Here is a 24742-nt window from a genome sequence, read left to right as displayed (position 1 = left end):
TTCTTTCCTCTCCATGTACAAGTTCTTAAAATAAGACAAGGGAAATAAGGACACGTGGTCTCCAAATTACTCCTGAACTGGGCCTTAGGGATTAGGTTCTCTAGTTTCAGGCAAATCAGTAACACCAATGAAGAGAATTTTGACCTTGAGGACCAACCTAGCTCAGAACTGGTTATGAAGCTCTATGATATAAGTGAAAAAACTTGTATAGTATGTCTGTGTGGTACCACATGTAGAGTAGAATCCCACTGTGGACACATGTGTGGATGTCTGTGTCTATAATGATTGCTTATGCACAAAAAAAATCACCAAATACTTATCTTCAGAATGGTGAGAGATCTGTGCTCTTCTGTATAGTTTGAATTTTCTAACCACAAGCATGAAACTTAATTTCTTATTTAAAAAATCAGAAAGGAAGGAAAGAGGGAAGGATTTATCTGAACTGTAGACCAATGGTTCTCATCCTCAGCTGCACAGTGAATCACCTATAATCACCCAGGGTCCCATGCCAGAAATTCAAATTGAGTGGTCGGGGAATGCCCTGGGTGCTGGGGGGGGTCTTTAAGCTTCCCAGGTGATTCCAGTGGGCAGCCAGGGTTGAGAGCCACTCCATTCGTCCTAGTCCCTTAGCATAAAATTTAACAAAGTATGAAGGGGAGGGTCTTACCTTTCGCATACCACAGACCCCACTGGCAAACAGGTGACACCCCTGGGCAGGCACATCTCCTACAAACATGTTTTTAAATGCATAAAGTAAAATACAAATCATTTCAAAGTAAACAAATTATACTTGGCTTTAGTTATCACAATATTGTTAAACTGTGATACGGGTAACATAAGTGCTTCTTTATTAATACACTAAGTGACAAGATCTAAAAGGAGGTCTGTTGTGTGCCATCGTTTTACAGTAGTAATGCATGTAAATAATATTTGAAGGCATCTGTGAAACCTTTAATGCGATAAGGATTTGTTGGCAACAAAGTTGAGATACTTCTAATATTACTATGCTTTGTTGCCTACATTCATAACTGAAGAAAATGCCAAATTTCAGTTAGAATTCATTGTATATACAGGATGGAATTTTTTTCCATTCAAGCGGGCAGATTCCCAGGTTTAGAGGGAGGAGGAGAGGGTGCAGTTAGAGCACAGAGTTCAAGGACTTGCACATCCCAACATCACCAGGTGTAGAATATAAAAACAAAATTCAACCCATCCCATGCTAATTTCCAGGAAAGGCTGGTTTTGTCTTTTAAAGTAACTCTGTAAGGCTCCTTCAAGACTCGAAAAATTTACATTTTCTGAGAACTAACTACACTGTGTATCTTAATTACAGCAATATTTTTCAAGTGCCACTTGAGGTGAAAAGATCCCTGTTTCTTCCACTAAAAAGACTCAGCTTTTTATCTGCCTCGAGACATCCATCACATGAGTGCCAATATCTTGGGATTTAAAGGAGGTTTTTGGAAACTTTCTAAGTGCTTAATCAATAGGTTCCTTTTCATATAGTGTTATGCTGCCTGCACACAGCTGAACGCTTCTCTCTCCAACCTCAATTTAACACAGCATTTACCATGTACTGAGTGGCTATACACTTCAGGTGCAGCGCTAGGCTCTCCTCCTGAATTAGTTCTAATCCTCACATCCATGCTGCACTATCACCCCATCTTACTAATGCAAAAATAAAACAATTAGGAACTTCAAAACAGAGCTTGATGTGGGGAGTGTGGGGGAGAAAGCTCAAAAGACATTAACATCTGGGCTGGAATTTCAGTTATAAATTAAAAGGAACGGCATACTTCATTTTATTGTGCTTTGCTTTATTTTCGCTCCACAGATTTTCCCTTTGTTACAAACAGAAGGCAACACTTCCTTTATTGCAATATTCGCTTTATCACAGTGCTTGGAACCGAACCCATAATATCTGTGAGATATGCCCGTACTTGCTTTATTGCTGTGGTCTGGCACCTAACCTGAAAAACCTCTGAGGTATGCCTACAGTTATTTTAAGTAAACAATAAAATATTTTCCTGGGATGGGAAAGGACCACACCCACTTAACCTAGCAACAGACTGAGCTAAACTACTCAAAGGCCTATTTTATTCATAGCCACACTTTTCTAAAGAGTCCAGAATGACTTTTCTTGATGCTTTTTTGAAATTTTTTAATTTAGAGAGAGGGAGGGAGAAGGAGTGAGTGAGTGATAAAGAAACATGCACGTTCCACTTATGCATCACTGGCTGATTCTTGAATACGCCCTGACTGTGGATCGAACCCACAACATTGGCATCCTAGGACGATGCTCTAACCAACTCAGCTACCCGGCCAGAGCTAGAATGAATTTTACATTTCTTCCATTTTTCTTCCATTCACGGAGTATTATTGGGTTGGCCAAAAAGTTTGTTTATTTTCTGTAAGATGGTTCTAGTAGCACTTAGTTGTATTCAACTTTATTTGAAACAATTTTGTTAGATGGTATTGTGACAGCTGTCATTCATAACTGTAAGAGGACTTCTGCAATGACCCTATACAAACATTTTGAATTAAAAGGTTCTCAGAACTCATTTCCTTTGACTTAACACCTGAAATGGCGGCATAGGAGGCAAAAGGATGGCGTCATTTTGCTTTCTGATCCCTATGAAATCAGTTTTCCTTGAAGGTATTTTATGGAGTGGGAAGGCTCATAATTAATGAGCTGTTTCAGCATTAACCAAACACTGTAACAAACTTAGGATGCCGCATAATCTCCTTAAAACAGGAAAACTTGGGGAAAGGAACCCACAAAGGAGACAGCACAGGAAAAGAGCAGGCCAGCCAACAGCATGGACATCTTAAACCAGCCCAGCAGGAAGTCTCAGCTATTTACATCTGTCTCTTCCACCAGAGGGGAAAGGTACAGGAAGTAAAGATAAGAGGAAACTGGGGTAGGGTGGGAAGTGTCCAGGAGGAAAAAGAAATAGCATTTATTGAGTCCTAGCAAATTCTAGGGTCTTCTGCATGCATCATTACCTCCTTCAATTTTACCCATAATCTTATCAGACAATCACCTAATTTCAAAATGAAACCGAATGTCACAGAGGTGAAGCAACTTGTCCAGAAGCACATGAATGGAACCATACAATGCCCTCCAATTCTGACAACAGCTCTGCACTTCCTGATTTCATCCCTCTAGCCACCTGCTCCTCCAGTGCTTGTGACCCATCATCACCTGAAGTACCAGGGTAAGAGCACCCTGCTCTTCTGGCTTGCACTGCTGCCTGAGGCAGGCAGTGCCCAAACCCACACTGACCCAGGTCCTGACGCTCCCAGGCTCAGCCCAGCTTTGTACTCCTGTGGGGGCACCTGTGTAGCACTTCAGCAGCCCTAGGATGCGTTGAACCCAACATGCCCCACTTAAGGGTCCCCAACATGCATCCCCAGTTCAATGTCCCATGATCTCTTGCTGAGACCATTGTAGGACACCCCCCGCCCCCACCGCCGGCTCTGATCTCATCTCCTTCTCTTCAGCCCTTCACACTGTAGCCAGAACACCCCATCTGAAATTTAAAGTGCCCATGTCACTCCTCTGCTGAAACCTTTCCAGGAGCTCTCCACCACCTTCCCAGGGAAGGCCTGTCGTGACCCATCTCCAACAGCCCTGCCTCAACCTCTGTGCTCTGGAAATAGCTGACTGCAAGGCAATGCTAAAGTCAGCCCACAGTGCCCCTGTGCTTGGCATGCCTTCCCTCCCCTCCCCGCCCCACCCTCCTACCAATTCTCCCAAATTCCGCTCATCTTTCAAGGTTCAGTTCAGGCATCACCCTCTCAAGGAAGGCTTCCCTGATAACCTACACTGGGTTGAGCACCCTTCCTGCCTGACACTGACCAACATTAGGTGCTTATAGATCTCTCTTCCTCTTTAGACTATAAGGTCCCTGAAAACCCTATATATCTCATCCATCCACCCATCCATCTATTCATGCATTCTACAAAAATGTCCCAAGAGCCAACAAAAATCAAGATACTAGGAATACGAAAACAGACAAGTTTGTTGTTCTCAGGCAGCTGACAGTCCACCAGTGAAGACAAGAACATGTGACAGCCACCCCTGGCCCAGAAGCTGCACAGTGTGGGCTCTAGAGTCAGGCTCCCTGGGTTCAAATCCAGCCTCCATCAGTTGTTAGCTGCAAAATCAGGGACAAATCCCTTCTCTGTGCCTCAGTTCCTTCATCTCTAAAATTAGAACAGTTGTACTACTTCAGAGGGTTGAGAAGATTAAAAGAGCTAACAGATGTAAATCAATAAGAAGTACCTGTAACACGGCCCGACACATAATAAATGCTTTATAAGAGTCAGCTATTCTTAGTATGGGAGCAATGGGATCGTTTATGGCAGGGCCCTGCCCTGGATGTGGGTCAGGTGTTGCATTCACCTTAGTGCCCCTATGCCTGGCATGTAAGTACTCAGCAAATGTTTCTGGGCCACTGATGAGCCCCACAAAGGGTCAGTGGCTCAGCATCAAGGACTTTTAGAGCTGGAAGTCATGACAGATAATATCCGACCAAACCTGCCCACTTTTGCACATAGATAGAGGCTCACAGAGCTGGTTAATGGCAGGCAAGCACCAGCCCCCAGGTCTCCTGACTTCCCAGCTGACGTTTCCTGCCCTATTCCTAGCAGACTCCTGTCACCTAAGACAGCACGGCTCCTCTGCCTACTCCACGGTCTCTTGCTCTCCACAGAGGAATGGCTGCTGCTTGCTGCCTTGGCCACCTCTTTCACGCCCTCGCTTCTCCTTCTCATGCCTCTCCTCCAACCCTGCTTCATGTTTTTGTTTTTTCTGTCTCATGGCCTGTCTTTTATTTCCTGGAGACAATCTGGCCCTTCAAAAAGACAACCAGAAACTGTTGTCTTCTTCAGGGAGCAGCTCAAACAAACCACAGAGCAGATGCAATCCCTGAGCGTCACCTGCCCCCTCCCCGCCGTCCCTCTCCAGGTCACGCTGGGCACTCCTGGTGAGCGGGAAGCTTCTTCATGGTCACCAGAAAGTCTCATTTGCCTACTCAGGGATTCAGTCTTTTTAGGTGCTCCAAGGTTCAGAAGGCAGATTCCTCAGGAATCTGGATGTAGAATGAAGGCCAAGCCACAGCCCTCCATTAAAAGCCAAATCCCAAATTTCCAACCACATAATTCTCAACCATCACCTGGTGGCTATAGGTTTCCCCTGGTGGCCTTTGAACGAATGGCACGTCATTCTTTGTCACCAATGACTTGATGAATGGCAATCCAGCAGGACTGTTTTTAGAGGAGTGGTATTGCCAGAACTGGTGTGTTAGGAAAGCTTTGCTTCCACACCTCATCGGCCTAGAAGGCAAGCAAGAGAACATGACACAGTGAACAAAATAGCCCCGGCATGAGTGCCGCGTGAAGTACTATCTCAGCTGTAAGTACCTTGAGCTCCATCTATCTTTGTGTCCTCAACCTTGCTGGGTGTGTTCCCTCGTGTGTGTCTGTGGGCTCACAGAGGAACAGACACTGTATCACAAGTTGGACTGTCCAGTCCTGGGGGTGCAACATATTCAGGCTGGGATGTCATCTTAACAGCTCAGAGTAATGATTATGCCACAAAAATCAGCCTTGATAATAACAGCGTGGACAGAGTGCTAAAAACAGGGGCAGTAAATTCCTCTATCCACCCCTTTCCTATTGAAGAATTCATTATATCACTCTATATCGTCACAGCCACTGGCTATGAAGATGTTTGCCCTGGATATGAGCTTTTATGAGTCTCACTTTATCTTTTTGGTAATGCTAAAGCAGACTCAATATTTCAACAAAAAAAGGAAAAAGGAAAAAACTATTTTTAGGAAGAGAAAAACCATCTGCCTCCTGAAAACAAACAAACAAAAAAACCCTTTCCACATTTTCATGTGAAAGAAGATCTCTAGTAGAAGTTTCTATTGCCAAAGAAACTTATTTAGCCTTAGAGGAATTTCTCCTTGTCTCTCTACCTGCTGCAGAACTCATCTTCAGGAGGTTCCTGGGTATCTACCTCACCCATTTATCTGTAAATGAGGCTGCCCGATCTAATGCTTCTAATGGAGAATAGGCAGCCTTTGAAATCAGGACACTTGAATTAAGACCCAATCTGAACCCTATAGTAGAGGGACCATATATCCCCATTTATAGCTGTTATCCCAGCATAATCATTACCACCCCCTTTCACCCTTCAAAAGCTTTCAGGTTTATAGATAAATTATGAGGTCCCCTTAAAATTATGAGTCACTTGCAGACAAGGACACTTAACTTCTCCATAACTCAGTTTCACACCTGTTCAATGAAAACAAGGGAACCTAATTTAGAGGGTTGTCATGAGCATGGAATTAGATGGTATACTCAAGGCTTGGTTCCCAGGAGTGCCCAGCACTCCCCTGAACATTAGCTACATGCTCGAGAGGTCCACTTTCCAGGAAAATGCGTGAGTCTATATGTGCGGTCCTCACCACTGATTACACGTTTGAAGACAGGACCAGTATCAACTCTCATTGTGAGATGATCTATATCATAAACCATCCACAGACTCTATAATGTTGCAATGGGGTCTACTGTGTCCAGAAGGGGCACAGGTAATTCTGACCGCCATCCAACCAAGAGAGGAATCACACATGGATATTTAAACACCTATACTCTCAATTTTCTGGACTTATTTATTATCTCTACAAAGGTGGGATTAAGATCAAAATTCACCTGAAATAAACCTTTATGAAAAGTAGACCAAGGAAATGCAACTCAAAATAGGGGAAAGGAGTAGGAGATCCTTCAAGCTGGATGAAATAATCACCCCTCAGCCAATGAATTTGTAAATTCAAATTCATTACTTTCTCAAGCCAAAAAAATTGCCCTTATGAATCCAATGATAACACAGTAAAAAGGACTGAGGTACCTGACTTTTAAAAATTAAGCCAAATGGTATCCCCAGTCTTGCACATGTATCTGTAATAGCAATCAGCAGCTCAGGAAGCACAGGATTTTGCTGTTTTGTTTACAAAAGAAGAAAGAGATGCTGTCACTTCACTGACAACACTTGTTAAACAAATGTATGTTCTCTTTAATCTGAAAAAAGCAGTAACAATATCATGTAGTGGGGCTGCTCCTACAACCTTAAGGGAGTGGTTTTTACTCATTAGGAAATTCAATCAATAGACCCATAGGAAAATGGAGGTTAAAAATTTGAAATTATTCAATTCCAATCTTCAGCATACTTTTTGAACCAAAGAGTGAAAAAAATTATTCTCATTATTATTGAATACAGTTGTCCAAGGTATCAGAGTTGAATGAGTGAAGATCCCTCTCTACGCTCAACTAGTGCGGAATTAGGAAGGGAAGGGTCAGCATTTTCCTGCTCTCAAGACAGACACAGAAAGAAAGAGAAAACACACACGCCAGCACAGCAACGACTCCGTGTATGGAAGATCGCAAGGAACAGAGAGCAGCGGGCTATTCCGTGACAAACTCATTTCCGACCAACAGAAGTTTCCTGACATAGAAAAAGGCTAACACCGTTCCCAAAAATCCAGTCACAGCTGCAGCACAGCATCCTCTAGCTGGACTCACCCGGGGGCAAGGTAAGCACTAGGGTGAAGGACACACCCAGGGAGCTGTCTGCCTGCACCTCACACTCTGATGTCTGAGCAGTGTCCCTCCCCCCACAAGCCATACAGTAGCAAGGTAACACCCCAGCAGCCACTTGTGCAACATATTTCTTGGGCAATGGGGTCCTTCAAGTTCTTGTATGTAATTCTGAAACATACAAAGAGGAAAAGAGAAGTTGGTCTGCATACTGGGAATTTTCCTGCAGAATGTTTGTGGTTTTTCTCCACTTGAAAATATGAAAAAAGAAATCACACTTCTGTTTGGGAGTCAGATAATCAGTACATTTTGGGTTTAAATACATTACCTTATGTACCTTGCACTGATCGACACAGTCTTTCAGGAAGAATGTCCTGACAAACTTGTCTCCTCATGTACTTCATGTAGAATGAAAGAATGAACCAAAGGTAAATCAAGCTCAATTCTTTGACCAGGTCTAAGAAAGAAGCAAGACAACCAGAGATAAGCCCACATCCCCTCCATACCCTTATCTTGGGGGAACCAAGTCAGGAGGGGGTCAACTCCAGAGAAACAGAAGACACAGGGTGGCAGTGGGGTGCATAGTGCGATGAACACTCTGAAAACCTACTCTATGACTGCTGTATCACACACTGGTGAGGCCTAGGGACTCCTTCTCAGGACCTTTTAAACGCGTAAAATGAAACACACAGAATTACAGTTAAATATGGTTATCAAAATATTTTTTAAATTGTGATAACATATGCTTATTTATCAATGCATTAAAAAACACTACCTTGCAGCAAGTATAATAACCACCATAATTTCAAAGTCATAATGATTATTATTTCAAGATATCTGTTAGCCATCTATGATATGATATGAAAATATCAAATTTCTATTGGTGACAGAGTCACAGACAACAACACCAACATTACTGCGATTTGTCGTCAACATTCACAGGTTAAGGAATTGCTCAACTTTTGTTAGGAGTTAGTGAAAATCAAGGTGTGGTATTTTCTCATGCAAACCCACTGATCCCCTGGAAGCCCTGCAAAGTGGTGTGGACAAAACACACAGGATAATCCAACGTTATCCCCTACTCCTGTGGCTTTTCCAAATGATGAAGAGGCCCACAGCCTGGACCCTGGCCATGAATCACGTGCATGGGAGGGGGAAGGGTCTGCAGCATGGGGCCAAAATCCCTGTTCCTTTTTTCTCAGTCAGCTGCACCCAATGCATGAGCCACAGTTTTTTACTTCTTAAATAGTGTTTAAATCAGCTGAATCACTGGGCTAGGGGGAAATTACAAGTCACTTCCCCTAGCACCATGTTCTAAACTCTCTCAGCTCCAAAGCCCCAAGCTTATAAGCAAACTTTAATATTCTTTTACTATCTGAAATCACATTCTTAGAAAAACTTCCTAAACACAGTTTCAAACATATATATTTTGTTGTCTAGAGAGCTAACATAAATGAGAATAAAAGGAAAATAAATAATTTATAACAAACCTAACATGCATTTAAATATGCAATTCAATTTGCTGGGCAAGACTAATCTGGAAGGTATGATGGGGTCACTGGTTGCTTGTACTTCCCTGTGAAATCCCACAGTGGGCCAGGCGTCAGTGAGGACCGCCAGGTGACATGGTGACACGGTGGGTGGCGGGATTTTTCAGAACAGCAATCACCCATGGCAAATTGCCCAACAAAACAAAGCACCGTCTTTCGACTGAGAAACTCAATGCTTACTTAAAACATGCAAAACAGTCTTTGTTTGTGTGTGTTAGGTAATAAACCAGTTTTGTTTTTTCTTCCAGGATCATCTTCCCAGTGGAACACAAGGATATATCTTGGGATATAAGACTGTTCTAGCCATCACAGGTGGTTAGCATTGCTGGTCCCTGCTCGACAGATGCTAGTAGCACCCTTCCATCACTGACAACCAAAACCACTCCAAATTTCTAAAATGCCCCTACTAGTCAAAATCCGTATTGCACTGCTCATGCTCTGCCCACCTCTGGGTGATATCAGGCTGGGCCACTGAAGGGATACTTCCCAGGAAACTGGAAGTGGCATTACAAGAGCAAGATCCGTCTTCCTGGGTGGCTTTCCCAGTAAAAAGTGCCCTTCCCCACAGTTCTGCCCTTGGAACAAGAAAAGCAGACGGAGGCAGCCAGAAGACAAATGGAGGTGGAGAGGAAGCAAAGGGGGGCCCCTAGGTCTCCCGAAGACCTCACTCCAGGCTGCAGGCAGCTCCTGGCTCCTGCTCCCACAGTCCTAATGGAAATTATCCACATTTGTTTGAAGTGAGCTCTGGCAGTTTCTGGTGCAAGCACCTGGAGGAGTCCTTATTAATTACAGGCATCGAACCACCTGCAGAGATGGCCACCCACCTAAACTGAGTGGGGCAGTTAACATCAAAAATGCTCAGGAGAACCTGTTCTAATGCACAGAACTTACCATATTTGGGGGACGTTTCTCAGGCTGTACCTAGGTTCTTCATGCTATACCTGGAGCCCATTTATTTTCATTCCGTTCTCACTGCCAATAAATAAAAGAACCAGTGATCATTCCTCACCTGGCATTTCAGATTCTAGAGACACCCAGATCATTCCAAAGCCTCTTCTGCCTCAGCTCCCTTCCTTCAATCTCATTGGCCACAACACGTAAATAACAATGTTGCCCTTTGCTGACAGGCTTGGAAAATTTAAGTAGTGGAGAAATTTGGTCTTAAGGGCCCAAATAGGTCTGAGTGAAAAAAAAATGTTTTCCAAAGTCTTTCTAACACTGGAATTCCATGATTTTAACGTCTCTAAATCTTACTAATGCTCAGAAATAATACCACCTCATTCAGAAATATGGCAATAAGGACCAGTTGCCAGACCAGTGTTGTAAAAGCCAAGGTCACAGTCTTTCTACCTCTTCCATTAATGGACCCATTATATCACAAAAAAAGACACTGCTGGAATCTAATGAATAAATAAGTAGCACTTGAATGGCATTTGGTCCGTGTTAATTCCAGCTAGTTTCCACGAGAACCTCATTTAAATTAGAAAGAAAAAATAGTGGGGAGGGCGGGGCAGAGGTAATACTATTTAAAAGGAAACATTTTAGAATTGCTTGGAAAGTTTCCTATATAAGCCAATTAGGTATAATGTTAAATAGCAAAAACGTAGTTGTCAGCAGGAAAAGGGTTAGTTTCACATCTGTCAGATTTACTTACTCTAATTTCCATAGGAATATCACAAAAACTAACAGTCAGTCTTCTAAATGCAGGGTCCCAACCAACTGATGGGTTATGAAATCAATTGAGCGCAAGGGTCAGAACATTTTCTTCAAGAGCTGGGGACAAGTAAGCACTTCAGGCTTGTAGACCAGATCAGCTCAGTCACAGTCATGCCACTCTACCGCGGTAACCTGAGGGCAGCTGTGAACAACACTGACGAACAAACGGGAACAAGTAGCTGTGTTCTGATAAAATTTTATTTATGGAATGGGTAACAGGCCATAGTGGCAACCAGCATTTTTAAGTAAATAAAATAGAACAGAAAACATGAGGGGACATCAGAGGTAGCAGGGTAGGTATTGTTTCATGAACTTTTCTTGCATATATGTGAGTTCTGAGTCAATTGCCTCAGAAATAATAGAGATAGAAATTTCTATTAGAAATAATAAAAAGCTTGAGAACGGAAAACAAGTCTGCTTCTGACTGAGACTGATAAGAATTTACAGAAGTTATGTTGAGAAAAAAAGGAGAAGGAATAGACATAATGGGCAACTTCTTGAGCCTAAAGTATATTCTTAAAAGAATATTAGACTTCCGGCCAAGATGGAGGCGTAGGTAGACACACTGTGCCTCCTTGCACATTCAAAATAGGGACAGCAACAGTTTAGAAACAAAAAACAACCATTAATGACAGAAAATTGAACTGTATGGAAGTCCCACAACCAGGGAGTTAAAGAGAACACATTCATCCAGACCAGTAGGAGGGGCGGAGTTAGGGAGCTGGGATGAGAGGGGTCATGGCAGGGCGGCTCGCAGACCCTGGGCACACAGCAGTGGGCGGACCCAGCGTGGAGGGGCGTGGTGCAGAAGGCATCTAGCTGGCCGGCAAGGTGTCGGGCATTCATGTGCAGATAAACCAGGCAAAACTGGGGAGCAGGATGAAACCGCAGAACCCAGGGTCCCAGTGCCAGGAAATAAAGCCTCAAAACACCCACTGAAAACACCTGTGGGGGTTGAGGTGCCGGGAGAAACTCCCAGCCTCACAGGAGAGTTCGTTGGAGAGACGCACAGGGTCCTGGGACGTACACAAACCCACCCACCCAGGGATCAGCACCAAAAGAGCCCAATTTGATTGTAGGTAGTGGGGGAAGTGACTGAAAACCTGCAGAGAGCGGAGCAAGAGGCACTATTCCCTCTTGGACCCCTGTCCCACATACAGCATCACAACCCAACGAGGTGGGTTACCCTGCCTGGGTGAACACCTAAGGCTCTGCCCCTCTCTATGTAACAGGTGCCCTGAGACCAAAAGAAAAAAATGGCCCAAATGAAAGAACAGATCAAAGCTCCAGAAAAAATACAACTAAGCAATGAAGAGATAGCCAAACTATCAGATGCACAGTTCAAAACACTGGTCATCAGGATGCTCACAGAATTGGTTGAATTTGGTCTCAAATTAGATGAAAAAATAAAAGCTATACTAATGCAAATAAAGGAAAATGTACAGAGAACCAATAGTGATGGGAAGGAAACTGGGACTCAAATCAATGGAGTGGACCAGAAGGAAGAAAGAAACATTCAACCAGAAAAGAATGAAGAAACAAGAATTCAAAAAAAATGAGGAGAGGCTTAAGAACCTCCAGGACATCTTTAAATGTTCCAACATCTGAATCATAGGAGTACCAAAAAGAGAAGAGGAAGAGCAAGAAATTGAAAACTTATTTGAACAAATAATAAAGGAGAACTTCCCCAATCTGGCAAAGGAAATAGATTTCCAGGAAGTCCAAGAAGCTCAGAGAGTCCCAAAGAAGTTGGACCCAAGGAGGAACACACCAAGGCACACCATAATTACATTAGCCAAGATTAAAGAGAAGGAGAGAATCTTAGAAGCAGCAAGAGAAAAGGAGACAGTCACCCACAAAGGAGTTCCCATCAGACTGTTAACTGATTTCTCAAAAGAGACCTTACAGGCAAGAAGGGGCTGGCAAGAAGTATTCCAAGTCATGAAAGGCAAGGACCTACATCCAAGATTACTCTATCCAGCAAAGCTTTCATTTAGAATGGAAGGGCAGATAAAGTGCTTCCCAGATAAGGTCAAGTTAAAGGAGTTCATCACCAAGGCCTTATTATATGAAATGTTAAAGGGATTTATCTAAGAAAAAGAAAATAAAAAACATGAACAGTAAAAAGACAGGAAACTCACAGTTATTAACAACCACACCTAAAACAGAAACAAAAGCAAACTAAGCAAACAACTAGAACAGGAACAGAATCACAGAAATGGAGATCACATAGAGGGTTTTCAACAGGGGAGTGGGAGGAGCAGAGAGGGGGAAAAGGTACAGAGAATAAGTAGCATAGATAGTATGTAGAAAATAGACAGGAGGAAGGTAAGAATAGTATGGGAAATGTAGAAGCCAAGAACTTATGTATATGACCCATGGGCATGAACTAAAGTGGGGGATGTGGGTGGGAGAGGGTGTACAGGGTGGAGGGGAGTGAAGAGGGGAAATGGGACAACTGTAATAGCATAATCAATAAAATATATTTAAAGAAAGAAAAAATATTAAAAAACATTAAATATTTTAAAAGAATATTTAGTTACATGTAGTCCGTAATGATTTTCAAAAGGACACTAAAATATTTTGTGTGCTATTTAAATATCTGGCAAGATATGTATCAGTTAGCAACTGCTGTATAACAAACTTCCCCAGAAGTCAGTGGCTTAAAACAATAACCATCGATTATTTCCATAATACTACAGGTCAGCTGGTGCTTCTGGTGATCTGGCTGGACATGTTAGAATTCAGGTCGGGGCTGGCTGCTGAAGGATGGCCTCAGCTGACACAACCTGGCTCATTGCCAAGTGTTTCTCAGACCTCTCCATCAGGCTAATCTGTGCATATTCTCAGAGTGGTGACAGGGACCTACAAGAACAGCCCAGATGTGTAACAGCCCAGATGTATATAGACTCTTCTAAACTCTGTTTGCATGCAGCCCAGATGTGTAAAAGGCTACTAGAAACTCCTAGACTCTTCCAAACTCTGTTTACATGGCATGTGTTAACATTCCGCTGGCTAGAGCAGGCCTCATGGCAAATCCCAGTGGTGGGGGAGGGCAAGGAATGGGGCTGAAGAGTTATAAATAAGGGTGTGGACTGGGGAGGCCATTAATTGGGGCCATTAGTGGAATCAATCTACCACAGACAATATTTATCATTTGTCATCACCTTGGGAGAAGCAGAGAGATTTCACATTATTTTAAAACTTCCCATTGCCTTCCTCATTTTGTTTTTCCATTATCACTTCTGAGACAAGAAGGCAGAGTGAAAGAACTGGGCTTCAAAACCAGCGAGATCCACATCTGTACCCCGACTCCGCCGCTCCAGCTATGTGACCCTGGGCAGGGTTCTTCTGCACCTCAGCTCCCTCACTGTAGTAGCAGGACTGCCGACAGTCACATAAACTGGAACATGTAAACATGTGTAGCTCAGTGTCTAGCTACAACTAAACATCAACCTTACATATTGTGTTTTGCAAATGGTTTATTTGAATATACAGTTGGCCCTCCATATCCACTGATTTTAAATCCATGGATTCTACCAACTGCAGACTGAAATTAAAAAAAAAAATCCCAGAAAGAAGTTCCAAAAAAAAAAACCCAAACCATGAACATGCCATACACCAAGCACTACTGAATCCAGGCTAATGAAGTGATATGTAGGCACAACCTGCTGTAGCCTATATGCAGATGTAGGTTAATCAAATACTAGGCCATATTATGTAAGGGATTGGAGCTTCCAAGAATCTTGGTATCCAAAGGGAAATCCTGGATGCAATCCCTGGCAGACACTAAGATACAACTGAATTTAAAAATATGAACAACAAGGAAATAGGCACATTTCCTGTGACAGTACAGTTCTTCAATAGAAAGGAACAGTTACTTTCCATAAGGAGTAGGAAACCATTTCTCTGCAAAAGGTTCTGAGAACTGTGGGAGACAGGTGAGTGGCCCCCAGAGACGTTCAATTTCTGGAACCTAAGAATACTTCACCTTACAAAACAGATGTGATTAGGTTAAAGAGTTTGAGATGAAATTATCCTGGATTACCTGGGTGGGCCCAATCTAATCACACAGATCCTCAAAATCGGAGAATCTTTTCCTAGAATTTAATGTTTCTTATATTTATGTAAATTTATGCCTTCATTTATATAACAGCTACTTACTGTTTCTCGTATACCCAGGCTATAAGTATCCTTTCAAATCAATTCACGTTCCTACATCCATCTGATTGTAGTCTTTCAGATGAATGTACTGTAATGCTTGTAGGTATAAATCCTATGAACAAACATAGGGTTTTTGTAAATTATACATTTATTATAATTATCATTGTTTAATTTTTAAGTAATAAACCAGTACAAAAAAGGAAAAAAAAATCAGAGAACCTTTCCCAGCTGTGGTCAAAGCCCCAACCTGATGACAGATGGACGAGGACTCGGCTCAACACTGATGCCGGAGGAAGGACGCACAAGCCTACGAACGTGCGTGGTCTCCAGGAGCTGGGAAAGGCAAGGAAACGGATCCTCCCAGGAGCTCCCAAAAGGAACAGATACCTTGATCTTAGCCAGTGAGATTCATGCTGGATCTCTGTCCTACAAAGTTATAAACTAATACATTTGTGTTGCTTTAAGCCACTAAGGCTGTGGTTATTTGTTATAGCAATAACAGAACGATTACATAATTTTGTAATCTTTATCCTAAAGACAGACACTGAAGAAACAGAAAAGTCTCTCTTGAAGCCTCTAGACTGGGAGGAAGAAAGTCTGGAACCTGGAGAACACTAACCAGGAGTGGCATGAGAAAAGGAAAGCTGTATCTGATTCCAGTTATAGTGGCAATTAGACAAAAGGCAGTACGATAGAATAAGCAACTTGTGACTGAAAAAACCTTTGCTGCAGTCTGTAGAAAGCACAGGAAAATCAGGACCTGTACCATCTCCAAGCATGCACTAGGCGGAAAGCCATACCACCAAAATCCTTTCACAGAAACTCTGCAGGGACTTCATTTAACTGACGGCCACTCCAGATCTGCAGCGCCAACTCGGATCGCTCCTACTTCTTTTCATAGATGACAGGACAATAAGGTAACAAGCCCTAGCGCTACTTGAAAATGGACACACACACACACACACTCACTCATTCACTAACACACCAAGTCCCAATTTCCTTGGCTCCAGGAGCCCATGAATTACACCCATGGTGAGGGAGAAAAGACAAACTCTACCACAGGTCCAATGATTTAAAACAGAACTCTAAATAGACACAACCAAACAGTACTTCCTTCAAGAGTAGAAGCACACCTAAGAATATTCTTAAAGGACAGATTAAAGAAATTAGAGCAGATGAGTCGGCTGAGCTCAGCCAAGAAGAACACCAGTAGAATCCCACAGTTGTAGGAGAAGCTGGGATGCCTCATTTGACAGGAGATGGGAATCACAGAACACTACAGGAAGACAGCCAGCCTGCTGTGAAGAGGCCTCACCTACCCCAGTCGGAGTTTACCCTCAGTAAATGCCACGCTGCCCAGCTGATCGCGTGGTCAGGGGTCAGGTCCTGTACAAGGCAATGGGGTTTCCAGCTGTGCCTACTAGAGCTATATACTCCTTCCTGAGAAATCCTTGGGGCCAGATGTTTTCATTTATTTAAAGATTTTATTTATTTATTCTTAGAGAGAGGAGAAGGAAAGGAGAAAGAGAGGGAGAGAAATACTGATCGGCTGCCTCTGGCACATACCGCTACTGAACCTGCAATGCAGGCATGTCCCCTGACTAGGAATCTTCAACCTTTTGACCTTTTGCTTTGCAGGACAACGCCCAATCAATTAAGCCACACCAGTCAGGGCTAGATTTCTTTTTTTAAGCAACCTGGGTGGGGGGCAGAAACTTTCCTTCTCTGGAGCTCAATGGACATCAGAATAGCAAATAAGTAACAGTGAACTTATAGAAGGAAGTTGTTAACATTTACTCAGGAGAACTGCATGTATAACATACAGTGAGAGGTGACCCACAGAACAGTGTCACCTTTAAATGGAGCAAGCACAATAGAAATCACAAGAGGGGATGAGGGGAAAATGTACCATTCTTAGTCACCAAAGCTGAGAACTTTGTTAAAGAGGAAAGGCCACCCAGATGGACAGAGGAGCTTGAGGCTGTGTTGGCAAAGGTCTCACAGAAGACTGGGGAGTCTTCACAATGGGAACATTATTATTGGGGAGGTGGGAGAAGGAAAGTGTCCCTTCCTCTCCAAACCCCACTTGGTGCTGCCTCTAACCTAGGTGGCTCTGAACAATTCCAGGAGGCAGGGTGACGGAAGTACGCCAAACTGAAATGTAGTACTAAGAAAACAGAAATATCATGCTTAGCATGAGGCAGAGAGGTTGCTTTTCTAAAGATACGTAAAAGAAGGAATTGGTCATTTAGGAAACTTCTCACTGGCATGAACACTAGTAAATAAAAAATTGGCCTTGGGAAAAGAAAAAGCAGCTGCAAGGAGATAGATATCAAAGTCCTTGTTCTTTCCGAGTGGTTTCCGCAGTGATAACAGTATGCAAACAGAACTAGGTGCAGCCCGCCACAGCGTGAACACCTGGCCACGCTCCCCAGGGCGCTGTCCCTGCCCTGCACACCCCGCACTCCTGCGCCCCATCATCTTCCACTCTGAATCTGCATATCCCAAGGGGAAAAATAGCTTCACTACAGGGAGTAGGTTATTTCTTGGCTGAGAAGTCAGGCACCTGACTTCTTATTTCTAAACACTCAAAACATTCAAAACTAAACATCCCAAAAGATAGCAATAAATGGAGGGCTGGTTTTCCTTAGGTAAGTATTTGACCTATGTACTATATAGTCTGCCAGCAAAGGCAAAAACTACTTGAGTTTTTCCTGAATGTTTTTTCCTTTTCAATAAGGCAGTTTTATTTCCTTATTCTACACCTTCTTTGCTACATATATAGGATTATACAGCATTAGGACTGAACAGAACTTTGGAAAGCTCATTCACTCACGTTACTTTTCAACACAAGAACTAAGGCCCTGAGAAGTCATCTGGGCTGAATGAATGTGTTCTTCATCTGCATACTGCCTTATAACTGAACTTAACCCTTCTGTGTGGGCCCTGTGCAGGCCTAGACCTCAAAGTCTATGAGCAGCTAAGGACTATTTAGTACCAGAAACCTGAAGGATCAGAATCAGAATCAAGTGAGAGCACTGATGTGCCTGACGCAATCCTGATCCTAGGCAAGGAACAAAATGAAAGGAAACGGTGCTCCTTGTATGCCCAACAGGAAAAGTCCACAAAACAGTAAGACCCTAGTGGTCAGAGGGACCTTTTACATTCAACAATCTTTCTAGGATTCCACATACACTGTGGGGATGTCCTCACCAGCCCTTTATTGCTGTTAAGAAATAGTCTTTACAGACAACAGCCAACAGTGTGGTGATTGGGGGTGGGGGGGGCGAGGGGGGAAGTATAGGGAGTTAAATGGTGACGGTCACAGAGACTTGGCTTGGGGTGGTGAATACACAAGACAGCAAACAGATGATTTGTACAATTGTGCACCTGAAACTTGTATGATTTTGTTAACCAGAATCACCCCAATAAATTCAATAAAAAGGGAAAGAGAAAAAAAAAAGAAACAGTCCTGCCACCTCTGCCAGGTCACCCATGCACCTGAAGAGCAGAAATCCATGCTGAGAGGGGCCCTAAGCCCTAAGACAGAGACAGAAAAAGAGAAAATAAGAATCTCAGAGTGCAATGTCAAGTCCATCCCAGGCTACCTTCTTAAGATGTCAAACTCAAAAGGTGGCATAAAAAGGGGAATACGCAACTAAAGGCATGCTTAGATTCTCCCATTTGGGGACAGTGAAGGAACCAGAACACACCCATTGGTTCACCACCAGAGTCCAAGGTTAAGGAGGACGTAAGCACACAGAAGGGTTGGGTCTAGGAGTGGGAGGGACAGATACCAAAATACCTTCACATTCTCCTCCCTGATCAAAGCTACAAGCACAGCAGGCCATACCTGTTACCCTTTGTCACCAACTGTTCCCGTGGGACCGAGGGTCAGAATTGAGAGCCAGCCTTCCCACTGGTTTCTGCTGGTGAGACTCAGAGAAAGTTTTCTACCTCTGCACCTCCACGACATCAGCTAGAAGGATAAGGATCCAGATGGATCTTCTTGAAGTCCCTTCCAGCCCCGAAGTGTCTTAAGACTTCTCTTGGCTTTAGTTGGAAAGAAGGTGCTGGCTAATAGAGGAGAGGGTGAGGTTCCTAGCCTTAACAACTAAGCACAGTCCAGCTCACACAGGCCCTGAGCCAGACCATGGGGATGCGAATCCACACTCTGCCACTTGCCATGTGTAACCTTGACCAGGTTTCACGAACTCCTAATGATCAGTCTCTCTATGTACAAACTGGGAATGACATTATTATCTACTTCAGTGCTGAGGTGGGGAGTAAATGAAATACAAAATTTGTCATCCCGTCAAATATAGAAGATAGGGTTTTTTCATCACCATCTCTATTTTCTCACCCATCTATTCTTAAAATTTCTCCACCAAGACATGCAGTCACTACACTGATCACCAACACAACACACTCCCAAACATGGCCTGAGCCAAGCAAGAGATCTACACTATCACAGTAGAAGACTGTGCCATGCAGGATATTTATAAAGAGCACCTGACCAGCATGACAGGACGTAAAAGCCATCTCTCCTCAGAACTACAACACTAAGAGGCGGTTAGACAGAGGCGGGTGGGCAGCACACATTCCCTCAAGGGCCAGCCACAAAAATCATAGACGGATGCAAATAAGTGAGGCCGTTATTATTCTAGGGATAACCTTGAAGTACTGATGTTTTTATAAGTTAACTAAATTGCAAAAACTGGTACTTAACTCTTACAACTAATAAAATACTTAGATAATGCCACTCCTGAGTTCTTGGGCAACAAGGTGGAGAAATACCCCTTACCCACCCTAGGACAGCGCCCCACCTGGGGCCAAGGTCCAGAAGGCAGAAACACAGGCGTGGCAGTGGGGGTGCCAATTTACAGGGAGAACTGCACCTACTGAATCCAGCCATGAGAGCTTACCCCGTTTGCCTCTCCTGGCTTTTGAGGCAAAAGAGCCCAGAAGAAAGTCCTGTTTTCTTTTCAGAAGGTCGTATGTTTAGAAAAGAGCTCTGTGGGATTTCAAAGAAATAGAGTGATTCCTCCAAACCCTCTCATGCACACATATAGCCTTCCAAATGTGACAAAGTCGGGGAAGGATGCATTTAATTGTGGCAATGAAAAAAACAAACAAACAAATAAAACAGCGCAAGTGGGCAAACACAGCTCAAGTCCCAACTCTTCCAGCTGAAAACATGGTCACAGTACTAAGGCTCCAGGGACCCACCTTGGCAGCCTCCCAAGAGCTATTAGTCTGCACTGACACACTGAAACAGAAGGTCAGACAAATTAAAAGTGAGGAGGTAATTTTGAAAAAGGACATCTTTACACCCAGCACCAGCACACAGCATGGCCGTACACTAAACATACACACTAAGTGTGTGTGCCGCACACTACACACTCGAGTCTGCCTGCAGGGGCACACAGGCCACCATGACTGTGCTTGGATTTTTGGTGTTGACACGGGATACAAGAGGATAGGGGCACATGGCTTACATCAGAAACTTTAAGGAGATGGGGAGATCTTTTCTCAATTTCAAACAGAAAATTAAAAGTATGGCTATACTCTGGATATTAGGAGGGATTCTACACTTCAAAGCAAGTAGGAACTTTGAAGGCAGCCTAGTAAAGATGGCACTGATAAGCACCAAATGTTTCTGACCAAACCTCTCAACTGTCACCCATGTGGCCCTTTCCCCATATACAAAATGATTTTCTCTTTTCTTTGTTGTTAAGTACCTGAATTCAGGAACACGTACACCTTCCTTTAGCCAAAACTCTCTGTTAACTATTCACCTGACACCAGCATCCTCCCCCAAACTTTGACATCCACAGTAACAAACCCCCAAAGACAATACTCCTGATAGCACATGCTTTCCTGAGACCTACAGTAACAACACCAATACAGACCACCATCCCCAACCACCACCCCATCTTCCTAGAGCCAGAAGGCCAAGACACACATGGAGAAGGGGATGAAAATGAATCCCCACTCTCTTGGGAAGGCCCAGAGCAACTACCTCCTCAGATGACCACAGAGTATGAAAAGGCCCAAACTTTCCAACTCACATCCTACTTACTGATGACTAACTGCTCTTTGCAATTTTCTAGACATTGCTGCAGGGGGCACTGGTCACTTATCCCCTGCCAAAATCTGACAGTGACTCTGCAATGACTTAGATCCCAAGCCATGTGGAGAATCAGGAAAAGTCATGTCCAATGTTAGAGACCAGATCCTGAGGAGTCACACTTTTCAGAGAAGCCAAAGGCCTTCCCTTTGGCTAGGGTCACAGGGGGACTATGGCATAGAATGTTTTGGAAAGCCAGCTGGGCAGCAGGCTGGTTGGTTATTTTTAAACTGAGGAAACTGAATGGCAAGGGAGAAAATTTGAATTGCTATGATCTCCTGAGGTTCTTTCCAGCTCCAAGATGCTACCAAAGAACACTGCATATGCACGTACATATGCCCATGCTTCTTTATAAAACCTATAGGGATGTGTGACTATATATAAATGAGTACTGTATTCACACTTCCAAACACAAAGCACTTGAAATGCGCACTGCTGAGAAGATTCAAAAGCCCATTAGCAGCTTTGCAGCATTGGCTGAAACACACAGATGCCACTAGCAGATCTGGGCGAGACCTTCAGTCCTGCCACGGTTGCTGTCCGCCTTAAAACCAACCAGTGCCGCCTGTGCAGGTGCAAGCCCTGTGAAGCTCAAAACCAGGACTGCGGACTCCTTTCCCCTAGTGACTCCAGTCACAAGTCTCCCAGACCCAGGAAGGCAAGTTGGCACAAAGGAGAGAAAAGGAAAAGTCTGGTGTCCAGCAAAGCAGCTTCCTTCTCTTCTTCTCAGTCCCTAAAAGGGGCAAAAGGTCACTACCTCTTCCCCTTCCTCTCCCATCACCTCATTTCTCAGGCCTCTGCATTTCAGGTCGACAACATGAGCATCACACTGATACTGGCAAAAACTTAAAAGATCTCTGGACAGGGGAGTTTTTCTCTCATCCCAACAGCAATAAAAATTAGGGTGCCTATCTCAGCCCTGAACAATAACAGCAAAAACAATTTGTAGGAAAACAGGAAGGGTGGGGAGGTGGGGGTGAACATTTATTTATCTAGACAGACCTGTGATGCCTTCTCCATCATGAAAATCTGTTTGATGATTTTCTCAAGTCAAAAACAATAGAGTTCTGACCCTAGGTCAAGGCTTAGGGTGTGAGTTGCACAGTGACTAACACGCGGGGGGGGGGGGGGGGGGGGGGGGGGTCCTCTCTCAAGAGTTAAAAACCAACCAAGTGTCTCAGGTCCTGACAATAAAGAAGTGCTGGGGGGAGTGGGGCGAGGGGGTTTCAGCTTCCCACTTGTCTCTTTAGAATGAGATCCTGCCTCAAACACTTGGATTCGAATGTTTCCAAGTGCAGTGTTGCCATCCCACCCGAACCCCACACAAACCTCAGCTTTCTCCACCCCAACTTCTCAGCCTCCTAAGTGCCCAATCTTCTCTAACTGGGCTACCAAAGCCAAGTGCAGGCAGCAGTGTCCGCCCAGGGCAGGGCCTGACAGTAAGTGCCAGGAGTACCGGGGCCTAGAATTCACTTGGGGCATCTCTGAAAACCGAAAACGTCCGCTGGTTCCAGAATCCCCCAGGCACCGAGCACTCTGTTTGTGCTCCAAAAGCAGCTGGACAATGCAAGTGTCACTTCTTCCTTCCACTGCTCGGTAGCTATGAAACCAAGGCTTTGTGTGTGACAGCGAGTGTGTGCGCCAAGAGCCCCGTGCTCACACACCCCCTTCCACTCAGTCTGCTTACTGCACAGGGTCCGTGCGCGCGGCGAGCGCATCGCAAGCGGGTCTACCCGGCAGGCAGCCCCACCGCCAGGCCTCTGGCCACCCGGCCTCGGACCTGGCCTCGGGGAGCGGGGGTGGGTGACATCCACGCCTCCGTTCCTAGCAGCGGGGACAGCGTAGGGCAGAAGCTCTGGGGTCCCGCAGGGGTGACGCAGGGAACAAGGACGCCAAAGGGCCACAGGCAGGCTCCGCGCCCTCCCTCGAGCCCCTACGCCGCCCCCAACTTTGGGAGCAGTGGGCCGTGAGGGGGCCGGGGCCGCTCGAGACTCGGCAGGAAGTTCCCAGGGCCGCACTGAGCATGCTCTCGGGGAGTGTGGGCGCGGGTGTGGACTCAGCGCTCCCGGTAGCCTCTCCGGCCGACGGGATCGCGGGCCAACAGGCATCCCCAAGGGGTGGAGGGCACCGTCGGATTTCCCTGGTCACCCAGACTAGAGCGACCGCGCACCGCATCTCTCTTCCCCTGAGGCCCCGGGCCAGCCTCCTTCCTCTTTCTACTCACCGGCGGGTGACTGAGCCCGCCCTGCTCGCCCAGGTCCGGGGTACCTCAGACTGGCCCACACCCCCAGCATGACCCCACCGAAGCTCCTCCGCGGACTGAGCGCCCATATGCCAACCTCAGCCGCTCGTCCCCAACCCGCAAAGCCGAAGCCTCCTCCGGACAGTCCCTTCAAAAGCCAACAAACCGCCTCCCCACGGGTCCTGGGGGCCTGCAGCCTTCCCTGGGTACCTGCTGCCAACAGGCAGGTGGGCGCCTCAAGGCGCGTCCGCGGCTGCACTCGCGGGTCCAGCAGAGCGACCACGACCGGGGCACCCACGCAGGCAGCAGAGGGGAGGCGCGTGAAAGCCCCAGACTGCGCCACCCTCGGTACCGGCTCTCCCTGCCCGCACCCAGCTCCTTGCGCCCTTCACGGTCCTCTCAGCGTGCATCTTCCCGCGGGGATGGAGAGTTTCGACGCGATCGCCCCGACCCAGTGGCTCTCACCTCCTTGTCGGGCAGCAGCAGAAACCAGAAGAGCCTGCCAGTCACCGTCCCCACGGGTCCCAAGGCGCAGCAGGGCAGGATTTGCGGTACCTCAAGCCTGCGGCGGGGCTACCAGGGCTGTGTCCTGCCCGGGGCCACCGCGGCTGCAGCGGGAGCCGCAGGGCCGCCGCCGCGCAGGTCCCGGCAGGGACGGTCTGCAAACTCCCAGCCTTGGCCGGGCCGCGCACGGCGCGTCCACACTTGGCCCGGACGCAGCAAAGGCACTCCTCAGGAGGTCAACCGATCAGGGCTGGAGTCTGTGCAATTTCTACCAACCCTCCCTTACCCGGCCTCTCCAACTTCTCCCCGCTTCTGGGCTAGCGTCTCTGGAAGGCAGGGATTCCGGCCAGGGACGTTCGGCAAACTCCCCGCCCTCCCTGGCGGAGCGCTCAGCCAATTCCGAACGCCCCAGCCTCTTAGGGGCCGTCTACAAACTACCAAACCCTCTTTTAGAGGACTTCTACCAACCGTACCATTCCGCAGCCCTAAGGGAGAAACAAGCGAGAGAGATAGTTTGATCCCGGCCATAAATAATATTCTAGCAAGGTCAGGGGCACTGACTAGCAAGGTCAGGATGCAGTGCTGATATGGCACTGCGTCCTCCACAGTGGCGCAGTCCAGGTCTCTAAGCAGCAGGTCCCTTCCAGCTGTGAAATCCTGTTAGGGGACATGGAGCTCAACCATCTCAAACATGACCTGAGCCTTTCCGCCCTCATAGAATGGGCTATATGAAGCAGTCTGAGTTTCTGACACCTGGTTTTTGTGACCATGGGCAAGCCACTTAACCATATGAATTTAACTTCCTTATCTATGAGCATAATTAATGTTGCT

The 24742-nt window shown here is 45.5% G+C and overlaps 1 protein-coding gene across 5 annotated transcripts in view; it reads right to left on the bottom strand.

The window, feature by feature from the left end:
• The window catches only part of MGAT5 (alpha-1,6-mannosylglycoprotein 6-beta-N-acetylglucosaminyltransferase), a 337231-nt gene extending 312982 nt beyond the window's left edge, over positions 1-24249 (bottom strand). For all 5 annotated transcript variants that reach the window (XM_036023647.1, XM_036023648.1, XM_036023649.1 and 2 more), the window contains exon 1: positions 23873-24249. The gene's annotated coding sequence lies outside the window, so the exon portion shown is untranslated. The remainder of the gene's footprint in view (positions 1-23872) is intronic.
• Between the last annotated feature and the right edge of the window lie 493 nt (positions 24250-24742).

Source organism: Phyllostomus discolor, chromosome 4 (genome assembly GCF_004126475.2).
Source record: "Phyllostomus discolor isolate MPI-MPIP mPhyDis1 chromosome 4, mPhyDis1.pri.v3, whole genome shotgun sequence".
Classification (NCBI taxonomy): Eukaryota; Metazoa; Chordata; class Mammalia; order Chiroptera; family Phyllostomidae; genus Phyllostomus; species Phyllostomus discolor.
Note: the sequence above shows the minus strand (reverse complement) of the source record. Positions and strands in the feature narration are given on the sequence as shown.